Source organism: Crotalus tigris, unplaced genomic scaffold (assembly GCF_016545835.1).
Source record: "Crotalus tigris isolate CLP2741 ecotype Arizona unplaced genomic scaffold, ASM1654583v1 scf7180000018485.2372832, whole genome shotgun sequence".
NCBI classification, from domain to species: domain Eukaryota; kingdom Metazoa; phylum Chordata; class Lepidosauria; order Squamata; family Viperidae; genus Crotalus; species Crotalus tigris.
In genome coordinates this window covers 1,407,480-1,431,881 of record NW_024097033.1, presented here as the reverse complement: position 1 = coordinate 1,431,881, position 24,402 = coordinate 1,407,480, and the positions used below count along the sequence as shown (strand labels likewise).

Below are 24,402 nucleotides of genomic sequence, written 5' to 3'. Positions count from 1 at the left end.
GGGCAATAATGAATGCGGGCACAAGAGGCAAGGGGGCGGGGGTGCTGCGCGCGGAGATGTGAGGGGCGGCAGTGGCTGGCTGCCCCCCCCCATGCTGTGGGAGCTGCGGAGCCCTCTCTACACGGGGCTGCGCAGGGTGGCAGTGGTGCTGGTGGGGCGGCTGCAGGCAGGGTCTGTTGATAGCGGGCTGCCCCCCAGGGGCCGGAGCCGGCTTGGCTGGTGCTTTGGGAGCCACAGGGCCTGCTCTACACAGCAGGGCAGCGGTGCTGGTGGGGCGGCTCCAAGCGGGGGCGTGGCGGGCGGTTGACCTTCCATGGGCCGGGCCAGCTTTTATGATATTTTTTTCTTCAATTTATTTGTGTCCTCCTTTTCATTGTAAAAAAGTTGGTCACCTTAGTGAATCAATTGTATATATTTCAACTATATACTAGTAGAAAAGGCATAAGGAATTCTAATGAGACAATTACATTATATGTAGGGAGAATAGAGAATGACATAAGATAGTTTGTCCTAATCAAAATATGAGAGTATTTATAGGTCACATATTAAGATGAGTACTTTAAAAGGTATTTAGTCACTGACAAATTGTAGGAAGTTTGGTTTCAATCTTGGAACCATCATTAAATTAGATTTACCAATAGGTAAATTAATCCTAAATCAATTACAAATCAAGACTAGAACATAAAAGTTATTTAAAAGAGGGGTGGGGGAGGAAGAAGAGAAACAACCATCCCCCATGACCTGACACAGAAATGCACTGGCAGTCAATTCAGTTAATATTTTGATGTAACAAATGCTGGTCTAACTTCTAACATCATATAACTAGTTGAATTTTATACCAATTAAAATTTCCAGGCATTCTTTAGAGACAGATCTGTGTAAAACACAATACTTTAGTTTAATATAGATTTAGCTGGATTATGAGTAATTAAGGCAAGATACCAACTCTCTAAGTATGACCATAGCTTATCAAATAAACTCACCATTCACAGTGCTTAACTCACTGTACCATCTCCTTCATGGTTTGGGTAAAGTCCAAAAGTATCCCAAGCAAGCACCCCCATGCAGCAATGGTTCAAAACTATCCAGATCTCTTAATTCAGATCCCCTAAACCTCAAGTATCAGTTGTATCCACTGATCTGAATTTTTTTTCATTTTACTTTCCATTTCCATTACAAAAACCACCAGCAATTTAAGATTTCCATAAGTCTCCTTGGTCTTTTTTTTTTTTTAATTGAAATTTTTTATTTTTTAAAACATACAATCATTTATAAAAATACAATAAAATTTTAAAATAGAGAACCCCCCCCTTACCCTCCCTCCCACCCCCACCCCCCCTCCCTTCACTTCCCAGAGCAGAATACAGGGTTAAGAAAAAAAAAGAAAAAGAAAATTATAATAATTAAGAAAAAAGAAAAAAAAGAGAAAGAAAAAAAATATCATAATTAACCTTTAACTCCATAACTTATAAAACAATTCTCTATAATATTTGATATTCATTCATAAAATAAATAAAACTTTTTAATTCCATATTTTTTCTGAATATAATCTATCCACCTTCCCCATACAGTAATATATCTTTCTTGTGTATGATCCTTTAAATAAGCAGAAATTTTTGCCATTTCTGCAAAACTAGATACTTTAAATATCCATTCTTCTAAAGTAGGCAAAGAATCTTTCTTCCAATATAGACCTACTAGTAACCTTGCTGCAGTTAATAAATTCAACATCAAAGTAGTTTCTTTTTCATTTAAGTCAACAAAAATACCAAGTAAAAATAGTTGAGGAGTAAACTTTATCTTCTTTCTAAAAATCTTTTGAATGTTCCACCAAATCATAATCCAAAAAGCCTTTACTTTTTTACAATTCCACCAAATATGAAAGTATGTCGCATCATTATTGCCACATCTCCAACATTTGGGCTGTATGTTGGAATACATACAAGATAATTTTTTAGGATCTAAATGCCATCTATAAAACATTTTATAAAAATTTTCTCTCAAATTTTGAGCTTGTGTAAATTTAACATTTCTTATCCAAATTATCTCCCATAAATCCAATGAGATCGGCTCCTGTATATTCTGAGCCCATTTAATCATACAATCTTTAACCAATTCTGTTTCCGAATCTAACTCTAATAAAACATTATATATTCTTTTTATATGAGCCGGACCTTGGTTTTTAATCTGAATAACCAATTGTCTATCTTCTAGTGTTATTCCCTCTTTCTTGTCTACAGTCCATCTATCCATTATTTGTAAATATTGAAACCATGACTGTAGAATATTTTGCTGCCTTAATACATCTAGGGATTTCAAATGCCAATTCGAACCAGAACAAATTAACAATTCTTTATATGAAATTTTATCAAAATTTGTCCCCTTAGAGGTTCCCTCAATTGCATGTCTGGGAATCCCCCAGATAGGTATTTTATAATTTAATCTATAATAATACTTCTTCCAAACACGAAGTAAGGCATTCCTCAAAATATGTGATTTAAAAGTACGATCAACTTTCTTATTAAAAATTAAATATGCATGCCATCCTTGGTCTTAAGATGAAACGAGAAGTAAGAATTTAGTGTCATTAACATATTTGGACAAATGTTTAGATTATTGCACCCAGGAATTTCATGATGGTATTAAATATCATAGATATAATTATCTTGTCCCACATCATCATTTTCCGATACACAAGCTCTAGGAACAAACAAAATGACTATTACACAGTATTCCTCATATTCAGCATGTGATATGATTCAGAAAAATACCAAGGTTACAAGATTTTAATTATCCTGAAATCCTTAAAAATCTCAGACATTTTGAACAAGTGAACAAAGAGAACGTTCTATAAGCATTTGCAAAAGATTATGATTTAAACCAGTTTAAGTGTCTAGTTATCTACTGTTGTACACTTAGTTGTCTTAAGGGTCTGTTGGAACCTATTATATTTCAAGTATTCCCTATAACACACTGAATATCTAAATATACCATGCAACAAACAACGCAGAAATAAAAGTGTAATGTTGTCTGAGAAACAGTCTCCTATTATACCTTAGAAAGATATAGTTCAAAACTCTCATTTAATTAAAAGAAATGTTTAGTGCCAATGCCACATTAGATACTGAAATGCCTGCAAATCCTTACTAACATACAAGTATTCGCAATCGTAAAAATATTGTATAAAATCTTTTGCATTTGCTTAATGTATCACAGAGCTGCCCTTGCCCCCTTTTTTCCTATTCAGTAACTTAGTTATCACTCACACTAAGATATTCATAATACTGACTCAATTTGAAACTCACATCCAATACAAAATAGAGTCATGGTTTTCTATAATAAATACAATCCATGCCAATACTTCTGACTCATAAAACCATCATAGCTTCACTGAGTGAGTTGTCAGCTTTCAAAAACATTCCAGCCCACTGAATTATTGAAAGACATACCCATCTTAAACGCTTTCATTTATGTCTTTTCAAAAGGAGTGTCCAGACTGCGCTGCTAGAATGTTGTGCCACAAGAAAATCTGCTCTGGAGCATAATACAAATATATAAATATAAACAAACATTTAAGAATTTTACTAATGGTTATGTTTAATGGAAAATAAACATTCTGATATAGGTATACAAGACACAAGATAATGGCCTCTTGTGAGATTTCATAATGGCTCAGCCATTTTAATTCTTTCTATTTTAGAAACTAATTTTTATTTTTTTTAAACTAATGCTCTTAAAACATTTTTAACATTGTCCAAAGCCATGTAATAATACCCCTGCCTGAAAAGTCCATGGTACGTCTATTGGACAAGCACAGCCAATTACTGGCTTCTATAGAAGGAATGTTTAACAGCCGATGAAAATATCGAAGAAATATGAAAATATTTGAGGATATAGTCAAAGTTCAAGAAAGGCAAAATGAATAGGGTTACTCTACTAAATGACTTCCTCAAGTGCTTGTCAGGCCAAGTAACACCCTTTCTTTGAGTATTATTTGTCATATTTTGGTTTATTTCATCATTTAGCTTTATTTTATTTTATTTTTAAATACAGTGGAAAGCTATACCAGTCCTAGCATCCCTTTTGTTTATAAAAATGACTCTAAGCTTTAAAGAGGCTCCTAGATATTATTACAGAATTAAATGATGAGTACCTGAACGCCTCAATATTCTGCTTGAAAATACATAGGCAGGGAGGTGATTAGGTGAATACTCGGAAGGGCTAGGAGTAGCAGAGAGAATCTGATTACTTTTCCTCCTGGTAAGTATATTGGTAGCTGTGAACATCCACAGCATGTTCCCCAAACTCTAAATGTACCCATCATTTGAAAAGCTTGCCTCAGTCTTACTTCATTATGTAACAGAAAAATTGAACAACTAAGCATTCGAATTACGTGGTTTGTAAACAGTTTGGATGAGAGGGTACCTATGCAAAATGGATCTCTCATTGCTTTCCTCAATGGGGGAGGATTCATGTTTTTGATAGACTTGATACATGCTCTATTTACAGAAGAATACCACATAAAAAAGTTCTTTAAGACAACAATCTGAAATGGTTTTCTTTCAGTGGACAGTGTTAGTAATCCAGGAGAAATGAACCCTCTGCAGAGAGTAGCAACCTTATTGGTGACCATCACAGAATTCCCACAGTACTATTGTCCCCAAAAATCTAGCAACCACTAGAAATAGCAAAGAGAAACAAATGTCTGCTATTTAGCAGCTTTCAGATTTTTGAAGCCTAGATATGGTATTGTAGCCCTACCAAAGGGGAAATTTCTTGTGAAAAAAGCTGAAAACATAATAATGTGAGGTCAGTTGCTTTTGTAAGATTTACAGAATATTTTAAAAAGCTTTATTAGGGGATCAACTAAAACGTAGTTTATCATAGACTATCAAATCCAAAATCAAATTGTTCCAGGAAAAGTAGCAGAGCCAAAAAGACCGTTAAAAATAACAGTTAAGTTCAAAGAATTTCTGAAGTGGGAAAAATGAAAATAAAAAATCACCAATCCAAATTCAATAATAACATTTAAGGAATGTTAAAGTACATTCCTGAAAATATAAATGGTTATTTAAAAAAACAATTAATGAAAAGCCTATCAGAAGAAGCAAGAAACCAGTCACAAAGGCCCTCAAGACTCTGCTGTAATGCACATAAACATGCAGGAACATGAACTAAAATAGCATGTTTCAAAGGTGACATACCATTGGACATGTACTGTGGTATCCTGAATGGGCCATTAGATGGGAATCCTCTTCCCAAGTCAGCACATAGAGACGTGTAACTAAAGAGGGGGAAAAAATGTGGCGAAGAGCAGGGAAAGTGAAGCAGAGTGAAGGCATGTGCTGCCCTGGAAGAAACTCAGCATCTCAGCAAATGTTTCCAAATAAAAAGACTAAAACATAAATGTCACTTTAGGCATTTATAGTCTTTTAATACCCTGAAGGCCTAATTATTGGCTCTAATGAGAAACATCCATTTAAATATGAAGAAGTTCAATTCCTCAATTGTTAAGAATTTTTAATGAAAAGAGAATAGCATAAAAATAAAGGAGACTACAATTGTTGGCTTTCTCACAGTACCATTTATTCAAGATTACACTGAAGCCTAGAAAACATTTCCTAGCTCTACCTGTATGCATCTCAATTGATTTTTTTATCCAGAATGATAATGTACTTTTATTGGGTAAGTAATAAGATGTGCAGTTTACATTTACATAGAGGGAAAGAAACAGTGGGGTACACCAAGATTCTGTTTTGGGCCCAGTATTCTTCAATATCTTCATAATTTAAATGAGGGAATAGAAGGAGAACTCATCAAGTTTGCAGATGACACCAAGCTGGCAGGAGAAGCCAACACCCCAGAAGATAGGCTCAAGATCCAGATGGATCTTGACAGACTTGAACACTGGGTCCTGTGTAATAAAATGAAAATCAATGTAAAGAAAAGTAATAGAATAGAATAGAATAGAATAGAATAGAATAGAATAGAATAGAATAGAATAGAATAGAATAGAATAGATCTGGAAGAGACCTTGGAGGTCTTCTAGTCCAGCCCCCTGCGCAAGCAGGAGAATCTATACCATCTCAGATAAGTGACTGTCCAATCTCTTCTTAAAAGCCTCCAGTGATGGAGCACTCACGATTTCTGAAGGCAAGCTATTCCACTGGTTAATTGTCCTCACTGTTAGGAACTTTCTCCTTAATTCCAGGTTGCTTCTTTCTTTGATCAATTTCCAACCATTGTTTCTTGCCTTGCCATCTGGCGCTTAGGAGAATAATTTGCCCCCCTCTTCTTTGTGGCAGCCTCTCAAATACTGGAATACTGCTATCATGTCACCCCTATTTCTTCTTCTTTTACACTTGGGCAAGAAAAACCAAATGTACAGGTACAGATTAGGTGAAACCTGGCTTAATAGCAGTGACTGTAGGAGGCATCTTGGAGTTCTAGTGGACAGTCAACTTAAATATGAGCCAGCAATGTGGGGCAGCCACCAAAAAATCCAATGAAATACTAGGCTGCATTAACAGAGGGATAGACTCAAGATCACAAGAAGTGTTACTACCACTTTATAATGCCTTGGTAAGACCAATGCTTTTTTTCTTTAAAAAAAAAATGGTGCCGGAACTCACATACGTCATACAACCTGCCTTGCCTACCCTACAAGGTTCCATCCAAAAAAGGTGCTGGAACTCCGTTCTGGGCGTTCTATGAGAAAAAAAAGCCGTGGGTAAGACCACACTTGAAATACTGCACCCAGTTTTGATCACCACAATATAAAAAATATGTTGAGACTCTGGAAAGGATGCAGAGAAGAACAAAGATGATTAAAGGCCTGGAGACTAAAACATATGAAGAACAGTTGCTAGAATTTGGTGTGGCTAGTCAAGAGAAAAGAAGGACTAAGGGTGACATGATAACAGTGTTCCAATATTTGAGAGGCTGCCACAAAGAAGAGGGAGTCAACATGTTTTCCACAGTACCACAAGGCAAGAGCAAGAAACAATGGATGGAAACTAATCAAGGACAAAAGCAACCAAGAATTAAGGAAAAACCTCCTAACAGTGAGAACAATTAACCCATGGAATGGCTTGTCTTCAGACATTATGGGTGTTGCATCACTGGAGGCTTTTAAGAAGAGATTGGATAGCCACTTGTCTGCAATGGTATAGAGTCTCCTGCCTGAGCAGAGGGTTGGACTAGAATATTTCCAAGGTCCCTTCCAACATTGTTATTCTGTATTCTGTACACTAGAAACAGAGTTTCTAGTGTACAGAGTTTTGCTCTACCAGAATGTGAAACAAATCATTAAAAATAATTACATAGATTAAATTGACAGTTCTGGCATTTAGGAGATCTCTAGATTGGTGCATAATCAGCACCATTCCAGAGGATGATAAAGGGATAAGGAGGAAGAGAAAAAAATAAACATGCACTTTTCCCAAATTATTCTTTCAAATTTACTTATGTACCGATGTTTATTTTACAAAGATAATGTGAGGTAAAGTAACGATATAAACCTTATACAGAAATGGTTGCTTACTCATGCTAGCAGGCTAGCTCTCTGCAAAGCCCTTTTAATGAATCACTGCTACAGCTTTTTTCATTTCCAGATATAATATTATAAGAAGGAACAATCAGCAATAATTGAAGAATCACATGGTAACCTCTTTCTTCTTCAGTTTTTTTTCTAATTATGATATGTCCTTCTGGCAAAATTTTCTAGCTGCACTTTAATTTATGAAGTATAGGAACTTATGAAGTAGAAAAATTAACTATGTACTAAATCTGTGTTTAAAAAGCCATGGACGTTATTTTTATTTCAACAGCCACACTATATATTGTGGTTATAATGAACTAAAATGTAAATGAGCTAAAAACAAGAATCTCACACATAAACACACAAATGAAGGATTCCGAAATTCAGGGGAGATAATTAATAGGACCAGTTCTTCAGATGTTATGACTCTTCCTTGTGTTTAATTACATAGATTCCTTCAAAGGATAACCAGATTAGTGAAGTGAAAGAAATGTGTTACGAATGTTTCCAGAGTGCATCTTAGCAGACTTCTCAATTTGGAGCCAAGATTAAGGCTGTTATAGGAAAATCCACAATAATGAAGATCACAATATCTATCTCTACCAATGGAAGATAAACTTTGAAGCCGAACGTGGGAAATTTAAGTCTGATGGCTGGTTCAGGCTCTTCCAAACATATAAAAGAAAAATGAATATATGACTAGCTTGACCACAGGAAGCACTAATGATTTGGCTTAACATATATATTGCCAATTATCTGCAAAGCATTTTTTCCCCAGTAGGCTTATTTCCAAAATATTTTGCATTTCCTTGGCCTCAAATCTGAGATACTCTATTTGAGACATGTCAAACTCGCGACGTCACATGACATCACGCAACGTATCGGGAGAGTTTTGCCATTGCTGGCAATCGGGTGGGCACAGCTTCCGCATGACACGTCCGGCCCGCAGACCAGCAGTTTGACTTCCCTGATAGTTATATGGCCTCTCAAAATTCTAATTAGGTCTACAGCAAGTGACAACAGCTAGTCAACTTTGGCCAATCTCAAAAAAACTAAACAAGGTCATACTAGTTTTATGTCTTTAATAAGAAATCACCAGGAAATGAAAAACTTCAACAAGGAGAGACACAAAGAAGTTATCTGGAAAACTAAAGCTCAGAATGAGCTAAAGCAGGCAAAAGATACCAAGAACAGCTTACATACTTCCTTTGTCTGGTGCTCAAACAAAGGTATGTCAATTATTTAATTAAGATACCAACAAACAAAACCACTGAAACAATACCAACAGACAATACCAACAATACCAACAAACAAAACCAGTGAAATTCTTGATCTCTTATTTTGCCTTCATCTTATCTAACATATCGATATATATTATCCAAAACACCATTGTTTAAGAACAACAGGATAAGGCATGGGACTAAGGTTTGAAAGAAACATATATCTTTACTTTGAGTAAGTTTAAATCACCAAGCCAAAAGTAGATTTATGCTGTTTTCCTGCCTTTTTATTGAAAGTGGTTCTCTTCTTGTGCTAAGTGAGAAATCACATGATTATGACTGTGTTTTTCTTTTTTCCCCTCCCCTCCCCCGACTTTTGAAATGCTCACTCTAACTGGGTACTGGGATAATTAGCAGGAAGGGAACTAATGTTTCTATTTACAGTCATTTGAGAGAAAGGTATTACAACAAAGTTAGCAGGCACACAATGGGGAACATGCAATTTGAAGGCACTGGCATCCCTGACCACACTACATTAAGAGCCCTATGTATTTCCCCATTCTGTGCCTGCTTACTCTTAGATAATTCCTTCATCTCTAATCTCTCCCTCTCCTTGCAGAGTGAAAAGAATGGAGAGGAAAGGATTACAAGAGAGTAAGCAGGTGCACAATGAAGAATACATTGGACTGTTTGCATAGTGTACTCACAGCTCCTAGCTCCAAGTGTAATCAGGATTGCTGGCACCACTGCATTCCTTTCTATGTATATCCCGCATTGTGTGATGGCTTACTCTATTGTAATCCCTTCCTCTATCACAGGGGTGTCAAACTGCCAGCCCACAGGCCAGATGCGTCATGCCAAAGCCACACCCACCCCATTGCCAGCAATGGAAAAAAAGTCACGATACGTCACAACACATCATGTGACGTTGCAAGTTTGATACCCCTGCTCTACCATCTCTCTGGTCTGCATTGGGGGAAGAAAAACAACAAGTCAGGAACAGGACAATATGTACTGACTCTAATGCTGATCATATGATTGAAGATGCTGTGAAGGTTGTAAATGTGGACACAGGTTATAAAGTTATTTTTTCAGCATTGTTGTAACTTTGAACAATCATTGGACAAAGCAGTCAGTAACTATCTGTATAATGTAAAGTGAATTAAAAGAAGACAAATAATAAAGAGAAAACACACCTTTTCTGCTCTGTATGTTAACTACAGGTAACAGAATAAATGAAAACAAAAAGATATTGCCAAGTATAGCAGAAAGATGTCATAAAAAGGAGTAAAAACTCAAATTAGAAATATCCATCTTCAATATTTTTAAGATTAGTCCAGCATGATGAAGACCCTACTCTAAGTGAAATGATCTGGATGTCACTGAAGCCTTGTCTAGGCATTTGATATCTAAGCTGCAGAAATCCACTACGAGATAGCAACAACAAATTAAGGTCTCCTGTTCCTTTGCTGGCATAGAACCATAAAGTTGGAAGGGACCTAAGAGGTCATCAAGTCTAACACCCTGCTATTGCAGGTTTCATTGCACCACTGCAGATAGTGAAATATCCAGCCTCTTTTTTAAAATCTCTATAAAGGAGAAGAAACTATTCTGTGTGGTAACTTATTCTACTGGCTGACAGCTCTTACTGACAAAATGTTCTTCCTAATGTCTAATCTGTATTTACATTCTTGACATTTCATGTTCTTAATTCTACTCTTACAATCTGAAACAAGTCAGAGCAAGTTCAAACCCTGTACAATGGGACAGCCCTTCAGGTATTTGAAAATAGCTCTCATGTTCTCTCTCAACTTCTCTTCAGCAAGCTGAACATAACTCGGTTTTTAAGTCTTCCTCATAGGATTTGTTTCCAGACCTTTAATAATCTTGGTAGTCTTTTTCTGGCTATCAACCACCATGATTTAATAATCATCTGGATTTCTGCAGCCAGATAAGGCAGCTTTATCTATTTTCTTTCTTGCCAGAAACAATTGCCTGTTCAAGCAAAGTGCTCAAGTATGAACACTTGTCGATACCACTTCTCCCCATAGTAGTATCAACCTTCAGGAATTAAAGGAAAGTTAATATGAGGAGATCCTTTCAAATAGATCCAGAAACAAAGATGCAGTTCTTACATTGACAGAGTGATCTTATGAAGAACCCAATCTTGGAGATTTTCACTTAAATTGATTTTCTTTATAGTAGTCTTTATGACTCTGTTGTTGTTAATTGTGAAGTCGCATCCGACCCATCGCGACCCCATGGACAACACTCCTCCAGGTCCTCCTGTCCTCCACCATCTTCTGGAGTCCATTTAAATTCACACCTACTGCTTCAGTGACTCCATCCAGCCATCTCATTCTCTGTCGTCCCTTTCTTCTATTGCCCTCAATCTTTCCCAGCATTAGGCCCTTCTCCAGTGAGTCCTTCCTTCTCATTAGGTGGCCAAAGTATTTGAGTTTCAACTTCAGTATCTGGCCTTCTAAAGAGCAGTCAGGGTTGATCTCTTCTAGGACTGACCGGTTTGAATGCCTTGCAGTCCAAGGGACTCGCAGGAGTCTTCTCCAGCACCATAGTTCAAAGGCCTCAATTCTTTGGCGCTCAGCCTTTCTTATGGTCCAACTTTCACAGCCATACATTGCAACTGGGAAAACCATGGCCTGGACTATACGCACTTTTGTTGGCAGGGTGATGTCTCTGCTTTTTAGTATGCTGTCTAGATTTGCTATAGCTTTCCTCCCCAGGAGCAAGCGTCTTTTAATTTCTTGGCTGCAGTCCCCATCTGAGGTGATCTTTGAGCCCAGAAAAATAAAATCTGTCACTACCTCCATTTCTTCCCCATCTATTTGCCAGGAATTGAGAGGGCCGGATGCCATGATTTTGGTTTTCTTAATGTTGAGTTTCAAGCCAACTTTTGCGCTCTCTTTAGTTCCTCTTCACTTTCTGCCATTAGAGTGGTGTCATCTGCATATCTTGGTATCATCTGCATATGACTCTACAATCTATATAAAGATCAATCTACAGCAGCCATGTCAAACTTATGATGTCATGTGACAGTGCGCGACATATCGCAACTTTTTCCCCATTGCCAGCAATGGGGTGGGCATGGTTTCAGTATGATGCATCCGGCCCATGGGCCGGCAGTTTTCACATGCCTGATCTACAGCATTTACTAGAGCAATACTTTAATCTTCATTTTCACAGTATTTTGGTGTCCGGTTGGGATATTTTGCCTAAGTAGCTCCTCCTCTCTGCAAATATAGATTATTCTACTTACACTGAACAGGGCTATTAATGGGTTGTTGAAATCTGGACAACTGCTAGAGGATAGCTAAGAATTAGTGTTTTTTCTGAATTTCTCTGCTGCCATCTATTGGACAATTGAAAGTTTGCAACACCGTTCAGTAGAGATTGATTAAAAGAATACTCTTGACTTGTTCAAACCAAAACCCTGAAACAACTCACAGTATTTCCAAGATTTGACAATAGCACTGAGGGAGGTGAAATGATAATTTTATTTCATCTCCCTCAATATTTGGCTTTCTAAGAAGCTGCCAGGAGCACTCTAAATTTAAATCCAGAAGTATTTTGGCTCAACTTTAAACCTGACAATATTATAAGCAACCTGATCTTTTAATAAGGAAGGATCAAATGCATATTTTACAACCACAGAGGGAGGAGCCAGAATATAAAATGTGCTACTTTCCGAGCACATTGTATTTAATGATAACTTTCAGACAACTGGTTCAGGGAGAACAGCGACTATAATTATGGCTTTCTATGTGCTGAGATAATCATATTGACACAGTTTCTTGTTCAAACCTTTAGTGTTATTTCCAGATTTTGGATGATAAAAAGCATCGGCTATGTTTACAGTACTCTGGGCATCATGCCCATATTTTAGATGCTACCTATAAGAAAATACATACCAATTAAAACCATCTCTGCATAGGTTGACAAAAGAAATGTGGGTGTGAGATTTGTCTCAGCTTCAGTATCTAAGCAGGAAAAGCAATTAGCAACTCAGATCTAAAGAATTAGACAAAGCTCCTCATTTCAGTTCTTATCCAGCAGAAGAGAAGAGCAGCAGCCCAAATTATGTTACTCTCCTGTCTGAGTGGCTAGCACAGGGGTCTTCAAACTTGGCCCTTTTATGACTTGTGGACTTCAACTCCCAGAATTCCTCAGCCAGCATGCCTGGCTGAGGACTCCTGGGAGTTGAAGTCCACAAGTCATAAAAGGGCCAAGTTTGAAGACCCCTGGGTTAGGACATTCCCTCCACTCTGGGCTATCGTGCAAAAGTCAGCTTCCACTCCAGGCAGTTCTCAAGAGTAAGAGAAAATCTGAGGCTATATCCTACCAGTCAGTTCAGAAGAGGTAATCCAACCATCTCCACTTACTGGGTAGTAATACACCACAAATTCAATAAAGCTGTAGTTACAATGCAAATCAGTATGACATGCTAATTTTACAGTAGATGGCAATCCTAAACAAAAATAAATAAATCTTAGTGTAGGAATATTTCATGACTTTGATGAGGTATGGTCTGGTGTGGTGGTCTGGGAAGAGTTAAAATTTGTTGGTCTGAGAAAGTAGACAGGATCTTCAGAGCTATAAACTTGACCTCCTGGTTGGTTAAGGCTGCCCAGGAGTAATGTATAAATATGTCCAAGGAGAGGTGAGCAAGAGGGTAGTTGCATGCAAGTTTGCTGTCTCCTCAAGAAGTCATCACTGAATTTAATAGCACAAGGACAATTTCTGATGTGTTTCCAAATTTTCCTTTTTGGAGGAGGCTTCTGAGGAGGTGGTTGGGCTGCAGCTTCAGAGGGCACTACAGGAAATGGATTATGTGGATCTTTTCCAAATGGGTTTCAGGCCTTGACAAAGTACAATGATGGCATTGATCATGCTCATCTAAGGCAGGACTGGGATGGGTGTGGGGCATCTATCTTGGGCCGTCCCTGATCTCTCATGGCCTTTGGTACCATTGATTACCTTGTTGTTGACAGGCTCAGGAGCTTGGGAGTTGAGGCAAGTGTTGGGGTGGTTCTCTTCCCACGTCTAGAGTCTTTTCCAATAACCTCCAATAAGGAGTTCTAGCTAAGGCTAAAAATGAAAAACAAGATGAGATTTGGTGGTTCCTTTGTAGCCGTATTTGTCAAAGATTCAAAAACACTCCTTATCTTGTTCCTCTCCACCCACATTCTTTGGGTATTGCTTTTGCATTTGTAAGGGTTAGGCTAGGAACTGTAACAGACTTCCGGAGATTAGTAAATCTAAACAATTATCTGCAAAAATCTGGTTTTCCTCCCACTAAAATCACTGACATCAATGAAAAGAAGTCCAGGTTCAGGAAGTTGCCAGCTTGCATTAGATAAACTAGGTATCAAAGGAAAGGCTGCACAAATCGCAAGTTGCATGTGTCTTGAATAGAGGAAGTGAACTAACAATGCAACGCAACATGAACAAATGAAGTTTCAAAACATATCTCCTAATTTTTCAGGTCCAACGCTTGGTCCAACACTCATTAGATAGCACTTTATTTCTAATGAGCGTCCTGTGATTTAGACTATATGATATATAATGAGAAAGGAAGGCCAGACCCCAATGGAAACTCCCACTGTTAATAAACAGGTTTTCCTTTGAGAGGATACACTGGTTGGTAGAATCTCATATGGGTAGGGCTACTATTAATGAATATCCTTTCAACACATTATTTTTTTTCTCTACATTCTTGGGTAGCCAACCACACCTACACCCACATCTCTCCTAGTTGTGAAAACAGGGCTGGTTGAGGAGTATGAATCCAAACAGCTTGCTCAGCAGTGCTTAAAGTTAAGACTACCCTTCTGCCTAGGACATGAAATGTGTCTCTGGGGAAAGGAAAATTATGTGTGTACTCCAACATAAGGATCTTCTGAACTCAACTCTCTTCCCCGCCCCCAACACTCCTTGCCAAATACCTTTCACACTTGAAAGGAAGGAAGGTGGAGAACAGATTGCAAAGGAAAACATTTCTTTGCATCATTCAGACCAAGTTTCAAACTGGGTCTCCAATTCCAAGGAATTGTGTGGTTAAGCACATGAAGAAAAAAAAGGGTACAAATACGCTTTATGAGATAGACATTACAAGTCTCTGAAGTAATAGAAAAGATTTCACATGCTGCCCTGAAATACAGTGAGTTTCATTTACTCCACTCTTAATTCACTGAAGAATTCAAAGAAAAGATATAACTGGTTTAAATAGAATACAAAAGTCTTGCAAACCTCTACTAGTATTAATAACAGAATTGATAGAGCTTAGTTAAGGGAACGAATCATTTGTAATCATGATTACAACAGTAATGATTACACACTACACAAATATACTATAAGTACTGTAGTCTGATCTAAATTTTTGTTGTAGTCCCCTTGTTAAAACTGAATCATACTCACCTATGACTATATACCAAAAATATTGCAGTGCAAAGATTTTTTTTTACGTTTTTGCTGCCTTGTACATGTACGTTAGTCTTCGCTTGCTCCATAGATATATATATGTAGAATTTTATCCAAAAATTCATGTTGTCCTGGAATATGTAATCTCCTAACATTGTTTTTTAAAGCTTTTTTAAATGAGAACTACAAACTTACAATTTAGGATATCAATACATTCTTAGCTTCCAGCCACAGTAATTATCCTACTTTGCAATTCAACTTTGACATTGAATATTTTGGTCTTCTAAGACGTCTGCAGGAATATTATCTGGAATCATAACTTTCACAGGCTTCACTTAGTTATCTGAATTATTAACTCTGCTTGAGACGCAATTAAGAAGCAAACAATTCAGAGCCGGTTTATGTGGTGGTAAAGTGCTGGCCCAGAAACCAGGAAGTGATGAGTTTTAACCCATCCCCTCTCCCCCCCTTAGCTGGAGACCTTGGGCCAGTCACTCTCAGTCCAACCTATCTTACAGGATTGTTGTAGTGAGAAAATAAGAGACAGGAGTATTAAGTATGTTTGCTATCTTGAAATAAAGTAAATAGGTAGGTAGGTAGATATATAGGTGAGGGAAGAGAGAGAGATAAGGTGGGATAATAATAAAATACAAGAATGGGGAGCCAACAAAAATCCCACCAAACTGCTAGCTCTGGACCATTCTTAGCAAATAACATACATATCAACACATATTGATTGTCACATTTTCTTTGCTAAAATTGAGGACATAAATCTCACCTGAAGGGAAATAAATGAAAAGGTTTATTTACTAAAAACATAAACAAATTCCATTTTCCTTGAAAACTGCTTTAGTCTGAAAATGTGACAAATCAATAAACTAGGTATGGTTTAAAAGTTACAGAAAGAAAATAAATGCATTGAAACCTTTCACTAAATTAATTTTAAGCAAAATGATGAGATATAGAACAATATGCCAGATCGTACGTTTTGATTTTTGTGAAACTGTCCTTGTTATATCTGGCATTAAATTAATCCATTTCAACTATTATTTAATATTAGGAAATTATGTATTTTCAGAAACTGAAAATGTGAAAAGCAAAGCAGTGGGAAATTTCTGCAGAAAAAGTCTCTTCAAGAGTAGATGCAGTTCCAGAAATGTATAAAATTGCACAAGAATCTTTAAGCCCAATGCTGTTGGACTTATTTAATGAGGTTTTAACCCAAGCTAAAATACCAGCTTCATGGGAAGAAGCCTTCCTCACGTTGATTCCTAAAGAAAACACAGACCTGACACAAATTAAGAACTATAGACCCATTTCTCTTTTGAATTCGGATTACAAGATTTTCATGGCAATAATGGCACAAAGATTGGAAAGGTTCTTAGTGGATTTTATACATATTGATCAAAACGGCTTTCTATCTAAAAGATATATAAGAAACAATATTAGGACTGTTTTGGACATATTGGAATATTATGAAGTACATAATGAAAAGCAAATGTGTTTAATTTTTCTTGATGCCCAAAAAGCATTCAACAATGTAAAATGGGATTTTATGTTTAACCAATTATTGTATATGGACTTTGGGGAAAATTTTTTAAATATGTTTAAATCAGTTTACTCTAAGCAGGTGGCCAAAGTAATAATCAATGGAGAATTGACTGAGAGTTTCCAAATGCAAAAAGGCACAAGGCAAGGTTGCCCACTATCACCATTGTTATTTATATTATCTCTTGAGGTATTAACTAGAGCAATCCAGCAAGATGAACAGATCCAAGGTTTAGAAATCAAGAAAGAGACATTTAAAATACAAGCCTTTGCAGATGATTTAGTTTTTATAATTGAAGAACCACTACAATCAGGGACTAGACTGATGGAAACATTGAATAGATATGGGGAAATAGCAGGTTTAAAAATAAATAAAGAAAAAACTAAAATGCTCGTTAAAAATATGACTAAAATACAGAAAAATGAATTGGTTGACAGAATTGGTGTTCAAATCACAAATAAAATTAGATATTTAGGGATACAACTGACTGCCAAATGCGCTACGCTTAAAAGGGATAACTACGATAAGTTAATAGACCAGATTCAAAAAGACTTTGATATTTGGACTAACCTACAGCTCTCTTTTATGGGCAGAATTGCGGTGATTAAAATGAATGTGTTGCCAAAAATCTTATTTTTGTTCCAATGTATACCTATAAAATTAGACAAGAATTTTTTTCAAAATTTGAATAAAATGATGTGTAAATTCATCTGGCAAGGAAAAAGAGCAAGGATTAAATTAAAATTACTGCAGGATTCAAAGGAAAGGGAGGGATTTGGTCTTCCAGACTTGGAGAAATATTACCAGGCCGCAGCATTAGTATGGGTAAGAGATTGGATATTACTAAAAAAACAGGAGACTATTGTGTCTGGAGGGCCATGACCTACAAATAGGATGGCATACCATATTATGGGATCATAAATATAAAGTACATAAATATTTTTGAAGTCACTATATTAGGCAAGCTCTTACTGATGTATGGACAAAAATTTGGCAACCAAATTATACCCAAGTACCTAGTTGGATCTCACCGTTAGAAATATATGTACACCCAAAATTTACTCAATTAGACAAGACCATAACATATAAAAATATCTTAGATGAAAGAGAGGAATTGAAATCCAGAAAAACCATCCATGATGAAGGGATAGAATTAGAATGGTGGGCATATCTGCAACTGCAGGCGAGATATCGGAAAGACAAAAAAGAGTTAGGTATTAAATTAGAACCAATAGAACTGGATAAAATAATTTTGGGGTAGGAGGATAAAATGATTAAAAAATTATACTACTATTTGCTAGATCAGGCAATGTACGAGGAACAAGTAAAAGTGACTATGTTGAATTGGAGTAAGGACTTTGGTCTTAATTTTGATCTGCATATATGGCAAGAACTATGGGCAAGAAACAAGAAGCTTACTTTGGCCACCTCTTACAAAGAGAACCTTTACAAAATGTTTTATAGATGGCATCTCCCACCCACAAGATTGTCTAAAATGTATACCAATGTTTCCCCTAAATGTTGGAAATGTAATTTGAAAAGTGGAACTTACTATCATATGTGGTGGAAATGCACGCGAGCTTGTGATTTTTGGAACAGGATTAAAATATGGTTGGAAGAAATATTAGAGCAAGCGGTAGAACTAAAACCAGAACTCTTTCTATTAGGTTTAACTACGCAAAAACATGACAAAGGCGTACTTTATTTAATGCTACACATTTTAACGGCTTCCAGGCTGGTTTTTGCTCAAAATTGGAGGAACAAGGGAACCCCAACGGAAGAAGAGATCCTGCATAAAATTCTAATATGTGCTGAGATGGACAGGCTTACAATGATTATGAAAGACAAAACGGAACACGAATACTTCGAAATCTGGGGCAAATTTTACCGCTGGTATGAATTAAGAACTGCTCGGACTTCAAGCTAATGGTAGAATTATAAGATATACATAACTGTACATATAATTGTATATTTAATTGTATTGTATAAAAGATGAGGCTTATATAGAGGTTAAGAACGATGTATTAAATTTTTGTACTATGATAGGAACTGATAGGAAAATTCACTCTGGAATGTCATGTTTGTCCATTGTTGTTTTAATTGTATTATGAATAAAAAAATTTTTAAAAAAAAGAGTAGATGCAGTTCCTACCTCTTTTTAGATTGAGAAGCCTATGAAGGAAAAGACGATCACTCAAACAGCAGTGAGAGGCAGCAGCCAAAAAAGCTACAATCCTTGGTTGCATAAACAGAGGCATAGAATCAAAATCATATGAAGTATTAGTATCGCTTTATAAATCCTTAGTAAGACCACAGCTGGAATACTACATACATTTTTTATCACCACATTACAAAAAAGATGTTGAGACTTTGGGAAAAAGTGCAGAAAAGAGCAACTAAGATATTTAAAGGCCTGGAAACTAAAAAGTGAGAAACAGATGCAGGAATTGGGTATGGCCAGTCTAGAGAAAAGAAGGACTAGAGGTGACATAATAGCAGTGTTCCAATATTTGAGTGGCTCCTACAAAGATGAGGGGGTTAAACTAATTTCCAAAGCACCAGAAGGCAGGACAAGAAACAATGAATGGAAACTAATCAAGGACACAAGCAATCTAGAACTAAGGAGAATTTTTTTGACAGAATAATTAACCACTGGAACAGCTTGCCTTCAGAAGTTGTGGGTACTCCATCACTGGAGGTTTTTAAGAAGAGACTGGACAGTCACTTGTCTGAGATGGTATAGGTTCTCCTGCTTGAGCAGGGGGTTGAACTAGAAGACCTCCAAGGTCCCTTCGAGCTCTATTCTAATGAAATAGTGACATTGCTACAGTCACCCATAAATAGTGACATTGCTACAGTCACCCATAAAACAGTGTTATGGGTTGCCTATTCCTCCCTCTTTGATAGCCCAAATGCTATATGGAGCTGAGATCTGGAGTGGATGAAAAGATTACTGCCCAATAGTCCAAAATAACTTCATTAGGAAGATTTTGGGCCTCCCATAGGGCCCCACCACTGCCTACTTAAGGATGGAAATGGGATGACCTTCCACCACCACTGGAATACTTCTTGCACTGTTGGGGGCACTTGAAGAAACTAGAAAGCCTTCAAGAATCTCATCTTGCCAAACTCTGTTTTCTCTGGGAACCAAACTTTTGTCTTACATTCTACAAATATATTCCCTACCACTTTGGGGAGAACTTCGCTGTTAGATCAGAGAAAATATTAGAGGTAGGCATTTTGGAAGAAATGTCAGTAATGATGCCATTGTAGTACAGACATCCAAATTTTAATCTTGGTGCTATCACTATAAAGCCGTATTTATTTAATTTCTCTAGCCGCCCAGAATCACTAGTTGAGATGGCCAGCATGTCACATTATGTGCATATCCCAATGAACAGAAAAAAGCAGCTGATATCTTACCATGACATTCAGTTAACATCAATCAACAAAGTGTTTTCACCATCAAGAAACTTCCTTGTGAAGTTGTTGACCTCTCCACTGCATTACATAATAGAATTCATCCCTGTTCACATCAAGGTAGCCTGGAGAGAGTCCTGCTTTGCAGGATGCCCGGGGGGGGGGGTGTCCACGAAGATGTTAAGCCTCTCACAAAAGTAATGAACTGGCTAGTTCTAAACATACTTCCACCAAACCAGAATGGGAAGAAAGGCAGGGGCTATACAGGAAGCCATGCACAAACTCATCGCTCCCACCTTAGCAGCTTCACCTCTGCAGTTTCACCTCCTTCTTTGATCACTCAGAAGCCGAGAGAGATAACACATAACTGCATTTGATAGGCAGCATTAAACTTTAACAAAGAAAAATATTATTCACCATGAAATTCTACTGGCATTTTAAAGAATATTATCTTGAGTCCCTTTCCATCACTTTCCCAACAAAGGGAAATGTACTGAGTCACATTGTGATTGAGATCATAACCTAAGGGAATTAAACTCAGCTCGCAAATGTGTTTCTAAAAAGCTCTTTAAAATAATGATTGCTATTTAAAAATTAAGAGGGTGACAGCAAAAGATTAAACTAGCCAGACCAGTTCTAATATTTCTCAACTAATAGTTTTACTTTAGTTTTTCCACTAGAGATACATTTGGTTGGCAGGTCAAATTTGAACCTGAACAATAAGTGGAAAGTTAACTCCTTGGCCATTGTCTTCAGCATCTTTCCTACTCCCTTTTCCTCCACATCCAGAAGTTATGGAACCAGGCCATGGTAAGAGAACTCAAAAGCTACAATAGATTACCTGCAGCATTTCACACATATTCTGTTAAATTAATCTCTAGTCACCCTAAAAAGGCAGCTGCTAGGGAACAACAGATTGGTGCACAAAATACATATAACGCCCATCAGTTGTCAGTGGTTTATTATTTCAAAAGCAGGGCCATCTGCTCCAATGCTCACATTAATTTTAAATCTGCCGGAGTACGAAATACAGATTAATAAGAACAAATGATAAGGCATGTCCTGCTCTCAACTGAATTCCATTAAAAATACTTTATGTTCAATATGGCAGAATCTCTTTTTCCCCACAAAGGACATGGAATGTCTCCTAATCATCTGGGTTTTTTACTTTCACAATCAGCCTTTCCCAGCCCACTGCCCTCTAGGTATGCTAGAGTGCAGCCCCCCCCCCGTCTTTTTTATCCCACATGAGTAAAGCCAGCTGGGTATGAAAACACCATACTTAAGCACATCTGGAGACTGGCAGTTGACAGTTGTGTGACTACTGTCATGCCACTAGGTCACCCTTAAAGTTTTCTGTGTGTCCTTTTGTTTCCAATCATTCTGTATTTGTTCATGCTGGTTACCCAAATTTCCCTTATCTGCTTCCCAGCCACCTTCTGTCTTTCAGCTTACAAAAATACTAGTGACACATTCTCTTTTGGCTGCTCAATGCCAGTTTCTCTTTTCTTGCCAACCTTTCCAAATGCCTTTACTCTCCAGCACCAGGTGGAAATGAAAATTTTCTTCAGTGTATCACCTACCTACCTGCCTTTCTAGGTTAACATCTTTTGGCAGACTTCTATATTCTCCTTCTGGCATATCATGTTAGGAATTATGTGCTATGACAATTGTGTCTGAATGGGGGATTAATTAAGGGTGTAGTTACTCTAGGCATTTTTCAAAACCTTTAGCGCAACTCTCAGAATACCCAAATGTTGTCACCAAACTGTAACTTCTAATATAACAAAGAGGATCATGATTCACTCTAGTATTTTCTAATAATCTGTTTATTAATATTCTCTTTCAAAGTTGATGTCAGAAATAGGGTAGGTTGGTCACCAGGAGCTTTGAGCTGGAATGATGAAAAGTTATTTCATGTGTAAACCTGCTGAAATTTATAAAAGTATCATATGCAACTTGGTATGTTAGCTGCATCAGAGCACACTACAGTATTCTTACCAAGAATTTCAATTTCAGGATACAGGAGATTTTCCTCGTTTTTTTCCAATGGGTGATTATCCAAGCAGTAAAAAGGGGCAATTACTTTTTTTGACATAGTGAGCTATTCACCTAAACATCTGCAATGACTGCCCAATACCTTAGGTCTGACTCTAAAGGGAGATTAACAACAGCAGCTCCCCTCCCAATCCAAGGTATTAAATATGTAGAGGCAATGAGTAAGAATATACTGATACAACTTTCATTTTTCATGGATATATCTTTCAGCATTAGTGTATATTTTAATTTTCAATGACATTTTCTAAAAATCTGCATTATGTCAACTGCATTTCTGAATCCTACTCTGAGATCTCAGGATTACAATACAATACCTTATTCAGTTTAGCATTTGCACCTAAACTTCCTCTATTGGGTCAATTTGCCTGAGGTGCCTAGCAGCAGGGCTTTTTTTGTCATAGAACGCCCAGAATGGAGTTCCAGCACCTTTTTTGGATGGAACCTTGTGGGATAGGCAAGGCGGGTTGTATGACGTGTATGAGTTCCGGCACCTTTTTTTTTTTTTTTTTACAAAAAAAGCACTGCCTAGCAGTGATATATAAATGAATGAAGAAAAGAAAGAAAAGAAAAAATAAAGCTGGATGAATTCTCTCCAATAAATATATTTACTAATACAGGAGCAGACAAAAAAATTCCTAAAAAATAAGCATGCTACTAATGCTGCTAAAAGAGCCAAGCAACAAAATTGTCACATGATCAAAATAAAGTGGGGGGGATAATAAAATATTAGTAAAATATTAAATGAATAAAAGGAAATGAAACTGAGCCAACTAGAATGGCTATACCAGGAGATAGATAAAAAATATTGTAATTAACTTTGTTCAGGTTAGGGATCTAAGAAGCGCTATTTATTATGTTCCAAAGGTGTTTTTTTCAAGAGTCAACTGGACTTTCTTGCTTTTCTGTGAAGACAATTCGCTTCTCATCCAAGAAGCTTCTTCAGCTCGGACTGGATGGTGGGAAATTGAAGGATTTATATCAGGGGTCTTCAAACTTGGCCCTTTTATGACTTGTGGACTTCAACTCCCAGAATTCCTCAGCCAGGCACACTTGTGGAGTTGAAGTCCACAAGTCATAAAAGGGCCAAGTTTGAAGATCCCTGATTTATATAAATCATACCCACCACCAAGTCAGAACTGAAGAAGCTTTCTATCAATCCTTCCATTACCCACTATCCAGTCAGAGTTGAAGAAGCTTCCTGGATGAGAAGTGAAACATCTTCACAGAAAAGCAAGAAAGTCCAGTTGCCTCTCAGAAAAGCAGCTTTGAGACAACCATGACCTGGATGACTGAGAATCTCCATTTATTGTGTAGGGCAGCTGTTTTCTGTATCTTCCATTTTTTTCCCTTTAAAATTTAAATCAACTAAATGAAGTAAATTCTGTTGAAGCTTAAAATATTTACACATATTCCAATGAAAAATTTCCAAACGAACTTTTTTATGTCACTAACAAAGAAAGTTACATTAGAAATCCAATATATATGTAGTTCCCTTCGTCCGGTTAGATCCCACAGGCTGGGCCTCCTTCAGGTCCCGTCGGCCAAGCAGTGCCATTTGGCGGGGCCACGGAGGAGGGCTTTCTCTGTGATGGCGCCAACATCTTGGAACCAGCTCCCCCCGGAGATTAGGACCGCTCCCACCCTGTTGGTTTTCCGTAAGCTGCTTAAGACCTGGCTTTTCCGGCAGGCCTGGGGTTTATAAAATCTGACCCCTGGATGACTGTTATTGTACTGTTTGTTTTGTTATGTTTTATGGTGTTTTTATTGTTAGCCGCCCAGAGTCCTGTGGAAATGGAGCGGTTTATAAATTTTTAAAATAAATAAAATAAAATAAATTTCTTTCAGTGTAAGCTTCATTCAACTGAACAAAGCTTAATTCTGAATAGATACATAAATTATTTCTGTCCAAAATATATTTCTTACTGCAAAACAATCTGAAAAAATAGATACAGACTACAATCAAAATAACTCACCTTTGACAATTAAACATGGTATATATTTCAACCTAGAGTAGTAAAAAGAATATTCAGTGCAACATTTTCTGAAAAATAAAGTAATTGATTCCAATATAATCAAGAGTGAATAATCAGTATCTCTTAATTCTAAGGTTTTATTTATTTAACTAATTCTAATTTTTGTGCAGTTGTTAAAATATATATTGCCATTTGCCAAACTTT

General features: G+C 37.0%; 1 protein-coding gene across 26 annotated transcripts in view; it reads right to left on the bottom strand.

Annotated features, from left to right (window-relative positions):
• Positions 1-24,402, bottom strand: part of MAP2 (microtubule associated protein 2) — a 254,155-nt gene that overhangs the window by 206,627 nt on the left and 23,126 nt on the right. For 3 of the 26 annotated variants that reach the window (XM_039352914.1, XM_039352918.1, XM_039352915.1), the window contains one exon: positions 13,756-13,866. The exons of the other annotated variants lie outside the window; for them this stretch is intronic. The gene's annotated coding sequence lies outside the window, so the exon portion shown is untranslated. The remainder of the gene's footprint in view (positions 1-13,755; positions 13,867-24,402) is intronic. 26 annotated transcript variants of the gene reach the window in all.